Raw genomic sequence first — 20,026 nt, 5'->3', positions numbered from 1 at the left:
TACTGGATGTCCATCACTCACAGACTTTGCTGTGTTTTAACATATCTGACATATACTCCAGACATGAACCCTCACCCACATTAATCTATCAAAGTTTTCATGGATGTGTGTCACATAGTTGGCCTAGGACACAGGTCACTGCAGTAGCCTGCATTGTCACCAACATACATGTATGGCCTAAGGTCTGGTAAGCTGCATCACATGCTGGCAGAGGTAACAACTGTAATCATATGAGGCAGGCTTCACACATAGGAATTATTAAAGGTTACAGGTACATATCTGTATGTGGCACACATATACCTGATGTGTGCATTGAAATAACTGTTATAATAATATGTCATACAATAATAAAAGCAAAACACACAACACATTGACAAACTGTGTGACAGACACACACGTGTCATTTGTAGGCTTCAAACGTCTTCCTAACTATGTCATGATACTTGAGAGAGATGCATTAGTGCAGCTCGCTATTCACATTACTGAATAATTTCTCTTCTCCTGCTGTATTTATAGGGTGCTGACATCATCAGTCTTTCCAAAGAGGAAAGTACATCTTTTAGTGTGTTATCCCAGTCTTCAAAAAGGCCATCCCTTTCACAGTGAATTGCATACATACACACCCCCCTGCCACCCCATACACACAGCATTTGTAGGATTCAAACCCCTACCTAACTACGTTATGATACTTGAGAAAGACGCGCTAGCGCAGCACGCTAATCACATTAATGGATGATTGCTCTTCTCCTGCTGTATTTATAGGGTGCTGACATCATCAGTCTTTCCAAAGAGGAATGTACATCTTTTAGTGTGTTATCTCAGTCTTCAAAAAGCCATTCCTTTCACAGAGAATTGCATACATACACACCCCCGTGCCACCCCCCCCCACACACACACACAGCGTTTGCAAGATTTAAACCCCTACTTAACTATGTTATGATACTTGAGAAAGATGCTTTAGCACAGCACGCTCTTCGCATTACTGGATGAGTTCTCTTCTTCTGCTGTATTTATAGGGTGCTGACATCATCAGTCTTTCCAAAAAGGAATGTAAATCTTGTAGTATGTTATCCCAGTCTTCAAAAAGGCCTTTTCTTTCACAGAGGATTGCATACATACACACCCCCCTGTCACCCCACACACAGCGTTTACAAGATTCAAACCCCTACCTAACTAGGTTAGAAAACTTGAAAGAGATGCATTAGCACAGCACGCTATTCGCATTATTGGATGATTTTTCTTTTCCTGCTGTATTTATAGGGTGCTGACATCATCAGTCTTTCCAAAAAGGAATGCACATCTTGTAGTGTGTTATCCCAGTCTTCAAAAAGGCCATTCCTTTTACATAGATTTGCATACATACACATCCCCTGCCACCCCCCACACACAGCGCTTGTAAGATTCAAACCCCTACCCAACTATGTCAAGATACTTGAGAGAGACGCATTAGCGCAGTGCGCTATTCACATTACTGAATGATTTATCTTCTCCTGCTGTATTTATAGGGTGCTGACATCATCAGTCTTTCCAAAGAGGAATGTACATCTTTTACTATCCCTCAGTATGGGGGATAACAATATCTGTGCATTAACAGAGTCCTAGTTCAGGGTCACATATGCACACTGGCACTGCCAGATTATGTTCTATACCATGCTTCATGACCACAGGACTTGTAACACACAACACAACACAAGTAGGGGGTGTAGCCATATACATCACAGATACACACACCTCTGGGTTGGTACCACTGCACTGAGCATGACAGGCCATACATATACAACTACCATTGTGCAAAACTGCCTTTTGGTTTGGTGTGCAGTTCAGACCATCCCCCCATACCCAGGAACCGCACCCGGCTTTCCTGTGAACAGTGTAGGATATGAACGTCTTCACACACACCATTATAGTGGTTGACTTCAGGTACACAAATATTGACTGGGGATACTACTCAGGCCCTCAACAACATCACCCTACAGCCTCTACAATTTGTGGATCCATGTGGTATGGCACAACCAGTCACCACACCCACAAGGGGGAATACATATTGGACCTGATCATCACCAACATGGGGACTCTATGTTCCACACCAGAGGTAGAACCCTCATTGTTAAGATCAGACCATAAACAACTTTCCCTGGACATCCATATCCCATCCCCACCCCCAGCCAAGGAAATAACTGTAAAGAATTTCTCAAAAGCAGACTATGCACTTGTGAAGACTGGGGTGAAATACTTCAAAGGCCCCGTGCTGAAGGATAATACAGCCAAATCTGCAGAATTCTTTACAAACGCATTGTATGAGCACCTGCAGGTATGCATTGATCATGCTATCCCAAATAAAACCATGACTCCTCCAAAACAGGAGACCTGTCTGGATGACCCCGGCCATATATAAGCTGTACAACAGAAGGAGGAAGCTACTACATAACAGAGCAATATCCCACAGAAGGAAGACATCTCTGAACAGTATTGGCAAGACACTTCAATCTCTCATATAATCATCACTTGCACATTTTGACAGTGAAATTGACCAGACACTACAGATAATCACAAGGCCTTCTTTAGTGATGTCAGGAATATGTGTGGAAACAATACAGATATGCTCTGAATTGTTGCATAACAGCACAAAATATGCCAAACTGACGGACATAGCCTACACCCTGGTAGACAGAGTCTGCACAAACGCCCCACCCTTACCCCCCAAGGGTACAGATGCCCATCCCAAATGAATATAACCTCCCTGACATCACAGATGCACAGGTGAAAGGTGCCCTCTCCACAGCAAATAACACAGCATATGTATGGGACCAGACGGTGTCCAAGGCTGTGTCCTACATGAGCTCTGAGTAGAACTGAACACTCACATTAATTCACTGTTCCAACTTAGCCTTACTGCAGGATATGTACCCTGAGAATGGCATACAGATACAGTGCTCCCACTCCACAAAGGTAGTGCCACAATGGACCACAGGAACTATCACCCCATAAGCCTGACTAGTGTGGTAGAAAAAGCTATGGAGCGTATTATCATGGAAGTCATAATCAAAAACATTGTGAGCCTCCAGACAGTGGATCATACACAATTCGGCTTTGTTAAGGGCAGATCTTGCCTCTTACACATAGTTCATATCTTTGAAATGGTTACTGAAGCCATGGATGAGGGCAAAGTAGTTCACACAGTCTACCTGTACCTTGCAGAAGCCTGCAACACAATACCCCATTCAGGCATCATACATATGCTTATCAGCTTAAATATCAACCCCTATATCACTAGATGTGTTGCTATCTGACTCAGGGATGGAACCCACATGGTCAGAATTGCAGGTGCCATGTCCAATTCCAGACCAGTACAACTGGTGTCTCACTGGGCTCAGTTGAGGGACCTGTCCTGTTCGGTATGTACTTCTCTGAGGTTCAGACTAACACGGGGGGATTATGTCTAACAAACATCACAGATGACTGCTAACTGGGGGCCATAAGCAACACTGCAGCTGACACATGCTTCCTCCATAAGGGTCTCACAGAGATGGATGCTTGTTGCCAGAGCCATGGCCTCGTGCTAAATGCTAAGACATGCATAGTCATCCCCTTTGGGGAAAACAAGGTGAACACAAATCACCACATAAGTGGTAATCCATTAAGTACAGAAGATGTATTTACAGATTTGGGGACCAACATAGATCGTGACCTCTACTTTGCTAATCACATTGACAGAGTCATTGCAAAGACCTTTATATAGCCCTCCTTATGACATGGGGGTTTGCATGTAGATCATGGGAGGTCATTGTGGCCCTCTACTAGTCACTCATCAGGCCCATGTTTGACTACAATGGCCCTTTTGGGGTGTACCTTACCCAACACCTGCAGCAACTACCGTGTCCACAACAGTACCTCCCCAAGAGGATCATGGGCTACACACAGATGTCCTATGTAGCTCAACTAATGGATCTCCAGCTCTACTCAGTTGCTTAATGCCTACTCAGAGGCAATCTATGCCTGACGTACACAGCCATGTCAAACCCATAAGTAATGGACATGCTCCATCTCATAACATGCAAGACCCTTACAGCTACACACTCCAGGGACTTAAACCTCAGCACAAAACTAAATAGGACATGCTGCAGGGACAGATTCATTACCAAGAGGCTCCCCTCACTCTGGAATTGAATCTCAATTAAAGTTAGACATAGCTATTTGCCAACCCTCTTCCAGCAAAATCCAGCCGCATGGATGGAAAATTGCATATTCACCCCTGGGATCTCCACTGTGTCCCTGCTTGACAGAGGCACAGCAAACTAGCCTTAAAGGGTGCCTTCTGTGACCTACTTTACAGAGGCACAGTAGGCTACTCTACTGGGGAGGCAGACACCAAATACACTCTGCCTAGGCTTATGAATTCCCTAGGGCAGACAGCCTAGCATCGACCTCTGCACCTATGTTTATGTTAGGGATGCACAATATTTGTTGCTGATACAGTTTTCAGGTCTTTATTGTCATAGCTTTCCCAGTTTCTATGAACAACTTGTGTAACTGCGTAACATGTTTGATCATGACAGGGTTCCAGTATATTAATATATGTGTCTGTTGCCATTTAACTGTGTGCACAGGGCAGATTGCTGGATCGTGGGAGGTTCCTGGTGTAACACATACAACTGGCAGATATGTGTGGCCGGCTGATATACTCAGACATGGCCTAAGTGTGTGAGCATGCCCAGTTCAGGCTTTCCATGGTTTGTTGCCTGACATATGTCTTATTTTTCCAAGTGTGTGAGCATGCCCAGTGTGACCTTTCCATATGTTGTGATCTGAAGTCCATTTATGGTTGTGTGTGAACATGACCAATAATGACATTTATACTGTGTGTGTTGGAAGTCATGTTGTGTTCTTACTGCCAGACTCCTTTGTGTCATAACGCAACAGGGATTTGTGCTGTGCCTGCAGGGTTTTCATGGGATAGTTTGCAAAGACTTGTCAACATTCTTTCATACTGGCTGAACACTGTAATACTGTCATGGTGTACTAGTTCAGTACTTTCATTATGGTGCACAGTATCATGGGTTTGAGTCCCATCACTGCTTTAAATGTTCATACTGAGCAGAACAGACTGGTTAAGGGCCAGTTGGGCAACTATGAGCATGTTGCATTTTGTTCAGCTATGGCCTACTTAAAACAGACTTGTCCAACATTGCTGTTTATTCACCAACTTGGGTGGACATTACCAAACATTACTCCACATTGACCACAGTTGTACTAGGTGGTGTGTGTGATTCTGTTTATAGGTTCATACTAAGCTATCTAGGGCATTTATAATCCAAGCCAGAGTGTGTTTGGCTTTCAACACACATTTTAAGTGGAGTTTGCCATGACATTTTTCAAGGTTAGTATACTGTGCCTCTGTCTAACAGTGACATAGAAGTGATACCCAGGGTAAACCTACAATCTCCTATCTACTCATCCAGATTCCTCTTGAAGAGAGTCAATGAGGGACTCTGGCTAACCTGGAGTGGGAGTTTACTCAAGAGTGGAGGGAGCCTCTGGGTTATGAATCTGTCACTCCAGCATGTCCTATTTATTTCAGTGCTGATGTTCAGGTCTCTTGAGCACATAGCTTGATGGGATTCTGATTTTCCAAGGTGCAGCATGTCCATTGATTCCAGGTTGGACATGGCTTTATACATCAGGCACAGATCACCTCTGGGCAGGCGGTATGCCACTGAGTGGAGCTGCAGTTTCTTTAACCGGGCAGCAAATGGCATGTGTTTGAGCCCGTTGATCCTCCTGGTGATGTACTTTTGTGGTCTTTCCAGCTGCTGCAGGTGTCTGATAAGGTGCATCCCACAAGGGGCATTGTACTCAATTATGGGCCTGATGAGGGATGAATAAAGAGGCACGATGACCTCCCCTGATCTAGATGTGAATATCTTCATGATTAGGTGGGCTATATGAAATGTTTTTCTAAACACTTTGGCCACGTGGTTGTCAAATGAGAGATTGCTATCAAATTGGGTCCCCAGGTCCCTTATCACTTCTTCCGTACTTAATGGGTTACCACCTATGTGGTAATTTGTGGGCACTTAGTTTTTGCCAAAGGGGATGACTATACACTTTTTTGCGTTTAGCTTGAAGACATGGCTCTGGCACCAGTTGTCTGTTTCTATGAGGCCCTTTTGTAGGATGCTTGTGTCAGCTGGAGGGCCGATTATGGCGCCCAGTTTGCAGTCATCTGCAAACTTGTTCAGCCACAGTCCTTCTGTGTTGGCCTGTACCACCGAGAAATATATACCAAACAAGGGAGGTCCCAGGACTGAGCCTTGTGGGATGCCAGTTGTAGCTGGTTTGGGGTCTGGCAAGGCTCCAGTATTTCTGACCATGTGGGTTCTGTCCTTGAGCCAGTTTGCAAACCATCTAGTGACATAGGGGTTTATATTGAAGCTGGTGAGCTTATCTATAATGACCATGTGGGGTATTGTATGGAAGGCTTTTGCGAGGTCCAGGTAGGCTTTGTGGACCACCTTCCCCTTGTCAATGGCCTTGGTGACTGTTTCAAATGACTCAACCAGGTTAAAGAGGCAGGATTTGCCCTTAATAAAGCCAAACTTGGTAGGATCCAGTGTCTGTAGGTCCCCAGTATCTTTATTTCTGAGGTCCATGATTATCCTTTCCATAGCTTTTCAGACCAAGCTAGTCAGGCTTCTGGGCCAATAGTTTGCAGTATCCATTGAGGCACCACCTTTGTGGAGAGGGACCACTGTTTCTGTACACTGCTCTTTGGGTACATATCTTGTGGTAAGGTTGAGATTGAACAGTGGTTTTATGTTTGTGTTCAATTCTTCTTGGGGTTCATGTTGGACACAGCCCAAGACACTGTCTGGTCCCATTGATGCTGTGTGATTTACTTTGGAGAGGCTGGCTGTTACCTGGGCATCTGAGATGTCAGGGGGCCAGCAGTCTGCTGGATAGATATTTGCCCTTTTGGTGGGGAGGGTGGGGAGAAGTTTGCACTGAACCTGTCAGCTCGGAAGTTGGCAATGTCTGTGGGTTTGGTGCATTGTTTGTCATTTTGGACTAATTCTGAGCATATCTGGGAATTCTCTCCCAGGTTCCTACCATAACTAAAGAAAGCCTTGTGATTATCCTTAGTGTCCTGTACAATTTTTATCTCAAAGATGGCCTTAGACGATTTTATGTGTGGCCATAGTTTTTCAATTATACTAATCAGAGATGCCTTCCCTTTTTGGGATTTTGCTCTATCATATAGTAGCTTCCTCCTTGTGTTGTATGTTTTTTTATGGCTGGGGTCCACCAGACAGGATGCCTGCCTTTGGAGGATTGGATCTTGGTTTTATTTGGGATTGCATGATCCATGCATTCCTGAAGGTGTTCATACAATGCGTTTATAAAGGGTTCTGAGGTCTGGGCCATATTTACCACAGGCACAGGGGTTGTGAAGGATTCCACCTCAGTTTTGAGGAGTGTGACATTTGCTTTAGTGAAATTTTTCACTGTGGGGTTCTGGCCATGGGCTGGGGTCGGGATATGAATATCCAGTGAGATTACTCTATGGTCTGATCTTACCAGTGAGGGATACACTTCTGGTCTTGGGCATAGAGTCTCCATGTTGGTGATGATCAGGTCCAGTATGTTTTCCCCTCTTGTGGGAGTGGTAGCAAGTTGTTCCATAGCATTTGAGTTTATAAATTCTAGGAACCTTTGGGCTAGGGTGTTGCAGCTAGGGTAATGCTCCCAGTCTATGTTTGGGTAGTTGAAGTCACCCAATATAATGGTGTTTGGGGAGACCTTCATATTTTCATGTGTTCTCCAGTCAGCCAAGTGTGGTTCCAAGTGTGGCTATGAACTGGAAGTTGGTTTTACCCACTGTTAGTTGCACATGGATAGTCTCTGATGCTTCATGCTGTGCCACCAACCTGGGGGTGTGGGTATCTTTGACAAATATTGATACTCACCCTCCTTTTGTAGTTTGTTCCATGTTTTGTGGCTGTTAAGCATGGTATGAGGTATAACCTGTTAGTGCTAGGGTGCTCTTGGGATCCTTGAACCAGGTTTCTGTTACTGCACAGATATCAACATTCTCCATGCTGAGGAGAGTTTGGAGTGCATGCATCTTGCAGTTTAGACTTCTGGCATTGAGTAGCATTACTTCTAGTTTCTTATCCCTTGTGATACCTATGGAGGTTGGTTTGTCTTTTGAGCCTTACCTAAAAAAGGCACTATGAGGGTGACAAGAGCCTTTGGCAATATCCAAAAGGCCAGAGCTGACAGATGAAAGCCATCCCTAGTGAAGCATCATGTCTTGTCGAGCATGTCATCCCAGGCTGACAGGCATTGGATCCCCTTTCACTGACACCAATACTTAATCCAGTTGTTGTAATTGATCATCTTGTCTTCATATTGTGGCATCATGATTGGTGAGGGTAGGATGATACTCAAGGTCATCAGGTTTGCATATACTATATGGTGGTAAATGCTGTTTAGCACTACCTTACAATGCTTAACACATGGCCATCATTCCTCTGGTGGTGCTGCAGGGCTGCCTATGTCGGATGCACATACTACACTCACTGCACATGTTTGAAAGCAGGTTGTGTGAACTTAGGCATCCCTTTCACTATATGTGGGAGTCAGAGAGAGGTATTATTTCCAGGGTTCCTACTGAGCCAGTGTATGGGCTATGCATTGCCTCTTTGCCAAGGCCAAGGTATACTGGGCATGCCTCCTTCTGCCTACTGGGTTAGGCTCAGGTTGTTCCTCCTCCGAGTCACGTTCTGCCTGTGATGGCCTTGGCATTGGTGGGGTCTGTTTGGCCCAGGCCTATGCTGGTCCTGCTGCAGCTGTTTTCACAGAATCATATTATGTAGCATAGCACACACCATGATAATTTGGGTACATGTAGTTGGTGAGTATTGCAAGGACTCCACCAGATGTGTCCAGGCACCAGAACCGTGATTTGAGCAACCCAAACACACGCTCAATTACATTTCGTGTTTGTGCATGTGCCTCATTATGGCATTCCTGTTCAAGTGTGTGTGTATTTCTGATGGGTGTCATCAGCCACGGCTCCAGTGCATAGTCAGCACCCCCCACTAAGTGACCATGTGGGATGTCCCCATTGGCAAATGTCTGGTACAGCTGCGTCAGATGCCAAATATGGGAATCATGGTAGCTTCCAGGGCAGCCAGCACACACATTCATTATTATGCCCTGGGCATCACACACGACCTGGCAGTTGATGGAGGGGAAGCCCTTGTGATAATGTAGGCCCTACCCCACTCACCGGCTGGTGCTTTGATGCATATATGCGTGCTGTCTATTGCACCCACTACCTCAGGATATTTTGCTATTTGCTGGAAGAGACACATATTGCTGGCCAATACCTCACAGGAATTGGGGAAATATACATGATCACCAACATGTGCTGACATGGCATCCAGGAACTGGTGCAGTAACCTGGATGCTGATGCCTGTGATATCCCCATCATATCACCAGTTGGTCTCTGGAAGGTACCTGTTGCTAGTATTCTTAGGCCAACACATATCTTGGTTTCCACTGGAATGGATTCCCATCTGTTGGTTCTGTGTGTGAGGTGTGGCCTGCACAGCCCAACAATTTGCTGCAGGAGGTCTCTGTCCACTCTATAGTGCTCCATTATCTCCAGCTCATGTAACCCCTGGTAGGTGACCCTGGGCCTGTACACTCTTCAACGTCTCCTCACTGTGGGTTGTCCGGTAGCATTTGCATTGTCACCACCCTCAGCATGTTGCATATGTCGCCATATAACAGCAATGGCAGCCCCTAGCATTTTTTGTCTGAGTGAAGCTTTTTCAGTTTTCACTTCTAGTAGCTTACTCCAGTGTTGCAGTGTCTCTTGAGATAAACAAACTGCACTGTTGTTTGCAGAGTTTTAAGTGCTGGCCTGGGCTAGTGTTCTGCCTGTGTAATTGCCTGATTCTGATTGTTTTCACCTGCTAGCTCTACTAGTATTCCCTGGTAGCTTCCTACTATTTGTTGTGCTTCGTTTTTCCTTTCTGTTTCCTCAGGGGGGAGCGATGCGCATACAAGCGCAAACACGCTCACAGCAGCTCACACGCATGCACACATGCTTAGACGGACTAAAACTTGCTTATTTGGGTTAAAACGCGTGCACACCACCGCAAACACGCTTACAGGTCTTTAAACAGCCTTATACATGCTTACTCCGGCTTACACGCGTGCACTCACGCTTTCACGCGTGCACTCTGTCTTACTCAGGTTTACAGGTGCGCACACGCTCGCATACCCGCTCAGCAAGAAACTTTGGTGCTATCCACAGTATACACCTTCCATTTCTTGGCTTTCCCTGGCCTACCTGTTGACACACCTCTTTCCATGATGCCTAATTGACAGCTGACACATGCCACTCTGCTCCTATGAGCTTCACTACTTTCATACATACCCCCCTTGTGATGTCACCTATCTCCTACTCTGTTACTCCCCATATCCTACTACACTCCACTGACTGTGCTCATTTGCTATGTAAAAGTGCGATTCACTATCCTAACACTCATTTACATAGGATTGCCTACTACTGCTTGGTTACATGTCTTAGACTTGGCTTCTCCCCTTAGCAACCCCTACTCGGTAGCCATGTTGTCTTCAGCCTGCTATTCCCTTACATTGTAATTTAACAGTTTTCATAGATTCCACGTTTGTGGCTTTTATTTTCTTATTTTATGATTTTTTTAGTGCACTCCATTTGCGTGGCGCTGCGCTATGCTTAAACATCGGAAATCGCCAAAAAAAAAAGTATTTTTATTTTAATTTTGCATCGGGGAACATTTCCAATGGCCGTATATTTGGCCATTGACATGCTTCCTCAGCCATATGCAACCTTTATTTGGAGCTGACAAGGCTCCATTGTGCTATTTGCAGAATGGTACTCAGATGTCAACTGACTACATTTCTGCAGCTAACACGGCTCCTACTCGGACAGGTTTGTGCTTCCTGGATCGCAAATTTATCTCATTTGCATGCCTTTCGGCTGCAAGTAAGGTAATTTGCATATCCCAGCCCTGTCCATGTAGGAGACGTTTTAGGAGCTCTCTTACACGCCCCTACAAGCTGTTCCTGGATCGCTCGTCGGACATGATGGCTGCATGGAGTCTTACTCTACTCGTACACTCCGTGCAAGCCATTGTGAATCCAGCAGAATGGTAAAAACAGGAAAATATAAGAGAAAAATAAGTTCAATACCTTTGATAAATGAGTGTAACACTTGTGTTTATAACATATTACAAACCCAACGTTTTAATAAAACTACAAATACAAAAAAGCATAATGACCTACTGTAACTATTGGAACACATGGGTAAAAATGTGATAAAATTCACATAAAGCACAAATGTATATCACAGTTTTGCTGCTCTCAATTTTAATAATGGGGCTATGGAGATATGTTCATTGAGACCCGGTGGCTTATTGGCCTCCAAACTTATCTGCCACCATAATTCTCTGTACTCCAAACATTCCTCCCATAAACCCCCTCTGCCACTCTTTTCCACCCTTTCTATCACAAAAGAATGTATAGTGTGCATGTTCACAGCTTTGTTTGTGTTTGTACAATGCATTAGTCTGTTTGTTTGTTTCTAGGTCATATATATGTTCATATACCCTTCTCCTGAGCTTGCGTTCTGTCTTCCCTATATAGAATGCTTCACAGGTTTGACATTTCGCTAAATATACAAGTCCAAAGGAGTCACAATTATTAAAATCCTTGCCTTCCAGGGTGATTCCCCTGCTTTCCAAATACACACTTTCTGCATTGCTCATGTATGCATACTGTTGACAATGTCCACATTTAAACGTTCCCTTCCTTTTTCTCTGTCTCTGAACTTCTTGGTTTGTACCATTTTCCAATAAAAGTTTTAAGTTACTTGAATTCCTATAAACTACTCTTAGCTTTTCATTCTTTAGTTTCTCTAAGTCAGTAAATGCTAAAAATGTATTCCATTCCTTATCTATAGTTTGTCTTACCATTTTTGCACAAGCATTATACTCCAAGATGAGTGCACTGCCAAAATTGCCAATTGCCTTTTTTACTAGGCCTACCGTATCAAATACTGCTAATCCTAATATTGGCTTAAAGTCATTTGGTCTCCTTTCTGTCACTCCTGTCTCAATTTTGTCTATCAAATCATCTGGGTATTTCCTCGTCCTAAACATTTTCCTTAGTAACCTTTTTTCGATTTCAAAGTCTTCGTCTCTGGACGTCATCCTGCAGGCCCTAATATATTGTCCTTTAACTGTATTTTTCTTGGAGTACAAAGGGTGAGCACTTTCAAAGTGCAAATAAGAGTTAGAATAGATACTCTTTCTATACACCCTGGAATTAAAATGTGAGTTTTTCTTGTATATTTCTAGATCCAAGTACTCAAACTTCTCATAATTTATTCTGTAAGAAAATTCAAGAAAATTAGTACTGTTGTTAATATATTCAATAAATTTTTTTATCTCTTCTTTTGGCCCTTCCCATAGGATACATATGTCATCCAGGAATCTTCTATAAAGTGACCAGTTGTTACTGTATATTGATTCAGTTACCATCTTCTCTTCCCATTTGGCTAAGACCAAATTGGCATAGGTGGGTGCACAAGCGGCACCCATTGCTACTCCTTTCTTCTGGTGAAAAAATTCACCTTTGAAGTAAATGAAGTTGAACTTTAGAACCAAATCTATAAGTTCCATCACCACAGTACACTCATCGTGGGTTAAAGTCTCATCCTCAAAAATTAGTTCTTCCAGGTATCTTAGTCCATCACTGAGGGAAATGCTTGAAAACATATCTACAACGTCAATTGTTAGGAAACATAAATTCTCATTGTATAGATCATGATTCAATGTCCTTAGAAGATCCCAAGAATCTCTCAAAATGTTGGTTCTCTTAAGCCACAGTTTCTTAAGCTTAACATCCACGAATTTGGCTAGCTGTAAAGTTTTGGAACCCTCAGCCGAAACTATTGGCCTCAAAGGAGGATCCATTTCATTCTTATGTATTTTGGGGATTCCAAAAATAGTAGGAATGTTAGGTTTGTCCACTTTTAAATATTCATATGTCTTCCTATCTAACAATCCATCTAAAAATAAACTTTCTAAGGCCATATCTATCCTTCTGTAACTAATATTTATTTCATTTTTTTAAACTGTGGAGTATTTGTTAGGGTCTCCTAAGATTTCATTCATTATCCCCTCATAAAGTTCCTGATCTCTTCTGAAACTGGTCTCCCCTTATTTCTATGATGGTGTTAAAGTTTAAAAAAATGGTCTAACTGCTTGTTTGTTGTCTGATTGCTTCAAGGCTTACTGATTTATAATAGATCCTGTTTGTAAATTCCTGCATGCACTGTTAGAAACTCTGTGTGTTCTGACTTAATTGCTCTCAACCAACGTGGAAATATAGTCAGTGAGAAGTATAATTCATGGCACTTTAACTTTCCAGAGATATGCATTGTCTTAATTTTCCCTGAATTATTTTATATATTTGTTGACTGAATTATTTTATATATATATGCTGGTACTGATTTTTTGTTCATGATGTCATTTGAAACTCCCCCCCCCCATTTCTCTGGTGGTGTTAAAGTTTATAAAACTGGTCTAACAAATTTTTTATCTGTTTGCTTCAAGGCTTGGTAATTTAAAATAGCCCCTGTTTCTATACTTTTGCATACATTGTTAGAAACTCCTTGTGAAATGACTTGAGTGCTTTCTCAAACACTCTGGAAATATAATCGGTGATAAGTATGGATTAGCAAAGGTGCATAAACACCCACTTAAACTCGCTCTTCAGCATTGTGGAACAATAAATATGAATAGGCAGTATTCACTTCACTGAAGGTAGCCCTTCATAGTCAAAGCTGTTCTTCAATACTATTCCCCCACCTTTGTCTGGTTTCATAATTCTTAAGCCTGAATCCCTTCTTAATTCATCAAGGACACTGCTTTCAGCCTGGCTTAAGTTCCTTGTATAGTGTACATTCCCCATACTTCTTTCTTATTTCATTCTCGACTATATTCTTTAGATTTTTTATCTGGGGGTGCAGTGGAGGATTGTATGTACTTCTTTTTACCAGATCTCCTGGTTCATAATTTTTATTCTGATCAAATATAACCTGGAAGTTCATTTTCCTAGTAAAGGTTTTAATATCCATAATTGTTTTGGCTAAATGTCCCCTTCTACTAGGAATGAACTTAGCTCCCTTTGATAAAAGACTAAAAGGATTTTTTTATAATTTTCCCTTATACAATAGGTATGATCATATATCCTGTTCCTCAATTTTCGATCTGTCTTCCCCACATAATAACTCAGACATGCCATACATTTAGCTAAGTATATGACATGTTGGGATAAACAACTCCCTTTCTTAAACCTTACTGTAGTGTGGTTGATGTCCCCTAATGTAATTAGTTTATCTTCTATAATCTCCTTGCACTTTTGACACTGCCCACATTTTTTGGTGCACCCATTTCCAGTGTCACCCTTTGATCTGCCTTTCACTCTCTCAAACCTATTCTTTAGGTTAGATCCAGTCTTGTAAACATGCATAGGCCCTGTACCCACTTTATTGTAAACCAAGTCATCACTTCTTAAAATATTCCAGTTTTGTCTCATTATTTTCTTTATCTCCTCAGCATATGGACTGTCCTCCACAACTCAAGCCCTTATGGTATGCATTTTCCTTCTTGTTCTCATGTTCACCCCTGTATTTCTCCAATCCAATACCAATAAGTGGTTTGCCTTCCCCCCCCCATTCTTTCTGTACATATTGAGTGACATCATCAATTAAATATCTGGGGTAACCCCTTTCCCCAAATAATATTCCTGTATATTCTAACTCTTTCTTCATTTCTTTGAAATCAGATGTCATTCTCACAGCTCTTATGCACTGATCCTTAATGATGCTCTTTTTTGACTTTCTGGGTAACAACTAGTGTATTCTAAATATGAGTTGCTAAAGGTTTCTTTTCTATATATTCTGGATTTAAATCCTGCTGTCCCATTCGATATAATGGTATCTAAATATGCTATCCCTGTCATGCTACTACTATGGGTGAATTTTAAATAACTACTGCTGTCATTCAAATATTTCACAAATGCATCTACTTCATTTGTTGTACCATCCCATAAAATAAAAATATTGTCCAAAAACTTATTGTAGCATATACATTTACTAGCATATTGACTATCCAAAATATGTTTGCTTTCCCAGTCTAGTAACACCATATTTTCATATATGGGGGTGCAGACCATCCCCATGGCTACCCTGCTTTTTTGTCTATATTATTCACCCTCAAACCAGATGTAATTAAAATCCAATACAATAGACATACTGTTATTAAACCTTTCTAGTCCTTCTTCCTTTGGGATGCAGGACAACAAATCTATTACATCGATGATTACAAACACTAACCCTTCCTTCCAAATTTCCAGTTCAACCTTCCCAAAATATCCCATGAGTCTTTCACTATATGGTGCACTCTATCATATACTGGTTTTAATCATCCATATATTACTTTCCCAAATGGGAATGTCTTAGGCCTACTACCAGAAATAATGGGCCTGTACGAGGCATATTCAATACTTTTATGGATCTTTGGGATCCCTACTATGGTGGCAAGTACTGGATGTTCCACTCTCAAAAAATTATACAAATTCATATCTGTCCTGTTGTCCAAAAGGAACTCCTCTAGATATAAATCAGTTCTTCTGTGTGTGATGTTTACTTCATCAATAGAAGATACCATATACTTACTATCATTATGTAATATTTCAAATATATTGTTATAATTCTGTGTTTCTGCTAATACTACACCACCCCTTATCCAGTTTCATAACTCGAGTGTCGGCCTCATAACATATTTTGTTTAATAATTTGTTTTCCTCCCTACTTAAGTTGTATCTTCTCTTTCCCTTCATACACTTCTCTTGTAACTTATACATTTCCCCTGTGACCAATCTCTCATATGGTACTAATATAGGATGTAAATGGGGTGTATATTTACTTCTTTTTAAAACACATTCCCCTGTGCACTTCTTTGGTTGTCCTGAAAGTGTATTGCCAAATTTAATTTCCTCAAGTACAATTTAAACTCCAATAAGGTATCTACTACATTGAATATTTCATAACAGACATATTTCATGCCTTTTGTGAACAACATGAAGTGGGTTTTCACAAGATTTAATTGTGTGTAATTATATATATTAACATGCCCCATAGTGAATTGTTCAATATTGTGCTGCTTTATCTCCACTTCATTGCCTCGTTTCTCCATCCTTCCTTCCCCTGCCAATAGTGCACTCCCCTCTTCTGTTCTCCCCCCATGCATCCCTGACCTCCCCTGTCCATTGTTGATTCCTGCCTAAAAAACTTTTTCACAATTGTACAGTGTTCTATTTTCATTTCTATCCATGTAATGGTAATATTTCCTACCTCTACCATAAGTACTGTTATGTGCTCTGTCTTCCTTCTTCCATGCATAAGCCATTTGTTTATCATACTGTTCAATATCTCTTTGTAATTTGCAACACTTCTTGCTAAATATTTTCTTACTCGTATCATCTACAAAGTCATATTGCTTCACATATAATTTTCCCACTATAGTGGTATAGTCAATATGCTAGTAAGTGTATATGCTACACTAGGTTTTTGGATGATATTTTTATTTTATGGGATGGTACAACAAGTGAAGTAGATGCATTTGTGAAGTATTTGAAAGACATCAGTAGTTATTTAAAATTCACCCATAGTAGTAGCAGAACAGGAATAGCATATTTAGATACCTTTGTATCGAATGGAACAGCAGGATTTAAATCCAGAATATATAGAAAAGATACCTTTAACAACTCATATTTAGAATATACTAGTTGTCACCTAGCAAGTCAAAAAATGAGCACCATTAAGGATCAGTGCATAAGAGCTGACATTAGGGGACGTCAACCACACTGGAGTAAGGTTTAAGAAAGGGAGTTGTTTATCCCAACATGTCATATTCTTGGCTAAGTGTATGGCATGTCTGAGTTATGTGGGGAAGACGGATAGACAATTGAGGAGCAGGATATATGATCATACCTACTGTATAAGGAAAAATGATAAAAACAATGCTTTGTGTAGACACATATTTAAATATGATGCAAGCCATCTCTTCAAATGTGGGATTTTTTGAACAGGTAAAGGTGGATTTAAAGGGAGGAAATGTTAAGGTCAAATTAGGAGAAAAGAGGTCAAATGGCAACTCAGGCTAAATTCATCCAAAGAACCTGGGTTGAATGACTATATTCAGACAAAACCAATCTTGGATGCAAGGATATGAATAACATGTAGTAGGGTATATATACGCACAGAATAAAGTTAGAAACAAGTGAATAGAAAAAGATAAAATTAAAAAAAAGCTGGTGCAACAAAAAAGGAGGCAACATGTCAGGATATAATGTTCAAATAACAAAAGTGCAATACTGAGTGTTAAAGATGTACATATTTTTAACATAGCACAAATGAACATTCTTATGTTATATATGTTTTTTTTTTCTAAAATGTATAAATGTGTTCTTATTCTGTATAACAAAAGTGCAATATTGTGTTCTAAAGAACTACATATTTTTTAACATAGCACAAATTAGCATTTCCATATGTTATATATGTGTCATTTAAACATGCATAAATGTGTTTTTATATCAAAATGTAATATACATATGTGCATGCAATTGTTGTATAGGTGTATTTAGAAACTGTATGGAAACAGGGTGTAATACAAACTGTACAGGTTGAATGAGCAGAATTAATGAATATTCATAAGGTTATGTTATATTCAGGAGAAGGTTAATTGATTGAGCATTCCCACTGGATCTTGATTTTTTTTAAATGTATTATATACGGGGAGAAACACGCATTTTGCTGTTCTGATGAAGTCTGCAGCCAACAGATGAAAGTGCTTAACCAGTGAGTAAAATAGTTTTAACCTTCAGGGGTTCATTTTTATTTGTCTTCTATTAAAAGTGATTTTTGAAAGTAAGCACTTGCAGTGAGCTACAGTCCTTTTCAGCATATATTTGGTATATATTTTTGGTTATTTGGCCGTATATAAGCTTACAACTTGGTATTTAAAAATAATTCAGTCAGCAAATAATAAATCTGAATGCCAAGAATAATACTTACCACTGATTATATTTCCAGATTGTTTGAGAGAACTCAAGTCAGAACACAAGGAGTTTCTAACAGCTTACAGGAATTTAAAAACATGGGATATTTTAAAATAGCAATCCTTGAAGCAATCAGATCATAGAAAAGCTGTTAGACCAGTTCTATAAACTTTAACACCACCACAGAAATGGGGGAACCAGTTTCAGAAAAGATAATGAACAAAAAAAAGACAATGCCAGCAAATATATAAAATAATTCAGACAGCAACTATATAAAATAATTCAGGTAAAAATTAAGACAATGCAGAACTCTGAAAAGTTAAAGGACCAAAAATTATACTTATCACCGATTATATTTCCAGATTGTTTGAGAGCAATCAAGTCAGAACACAAGGAGTTTCTAACAGTGTATGCAGGAATTTACAAAACAGGGGCTATTTTAAATCAGCAAGCCTTGAAGCAATCAGGTAACAAAAAAGGTGCTAGACTAGTTTTATAAACTATAACACCACTACAGGAATAGGGGGTGGCAGTTTCAAAGAGATCAGGAGCAAAAAAAAAAAAAAACAATGCCAGCAAACATATAAATGGATTGAGTCAGCAAATATATAAAATAATTCTGGCAAAAATGAAGACAATGCAGAAATATGAAAAGTTAAAGTGCCAAGAATTACACTTACCACTGATTATATCTCCAGATTGTTTGAGAGAACTCAAGTCAGAACACAAGAAGTTTCTAACAGTGTATACAGGAATTTACAAACAGGGGGTATTTTAAATCAGCAAGCCTTGAAGCAATCAGATAACAAAGAAGCTGTTAGACCAGTTTTATAAACTTTAACATCACCACAGAAATAGGGGGAGGGGCAGTTTCAGAAGAGATCAGGAATAGCCAGCAAATATATAAAATAATTCAGTCATCAAATATATAGAATAACTCAAGCAAAAATTAAGATCGTGCAGAACTCTGAAAAGTTAAAATGCCCAGAATTATACTTATCACCAATTATATTTCCAGATTGATTAAGAGCACTTGGGTCAGAACACAAGGAGCTTCTAACAGTGTATGCAGGAATTTACAAACAGGGGTTACTTTAAATCAGCAAGCCTTGAAGCAATCAGAAACAAAAAAAAAAAAATGCCAGCAAATTCATAAAATAATTCAGTAAGCAAATTTATAAAATAATTCAGGCAACAATTAAGACAATGAAGAACTCTGAAAAGTTAACATGCCAAAAATTATACTTATCACTGACTATATTTCCAGATTGTTTAGAGCATTCAAGTCAGAACACGAGAAGTTTCTAACAGTGTGTGTAGGAACTTACTCTTTGTATTTTAAATAGATTTTAAAGCTATTTTAAATCAACAAGCATTGAAGCAATTGGAAAAAAAAACATCTGTTAGACCTGTTTTATAAACTTTAACACCACCACAGAAATAGGGGGGGAAGCAATTTCAGAAGAGATCAGAAGCAAAAAAATAATGCCAGAAAATTCATAAAATAATTCAGTCAGCAACTATACAAAATAATTCTGGCAAAAATTAAGACAATATAGAAATCTGAAAAGTTAAGTTGCCATTAATTATACTTATCACCGATTATATTTCCAAATTGTTTGAGAGCACCCAAGTCAGAACACAAGGAATTTTTAACAGTGTATGCAGGAATTTACAAACAGGGGCTATTATAAATCAGCAGGACTTGAAGCAATCAGATAACAAAAAAGCTGTTAGACCAGTTTTATAAACTTTAACACCACCACAGAAATAAGGGAGTAACCAGTTTCAGAAGAGATCAGGAACAAAAAGTCAATGCCAGCAAATATATAAAATAATTCA

This window comes from Protopterus annectens, chromosome 6.part0, assembly GCF_019279795.1.
Source record: "Protopterus annectens isolate FY-2018-M chromosome 6.part0, PAN1.0, whole genome shotgun sequence".
NCBI lineage: Eukaryota > Metazoa > Chordata > Ceratodontiformes > Protopteridae > Protopterus > Protopterus annectens.
This window is presented reverse-complemented; position numbering follows the sequence as displayed.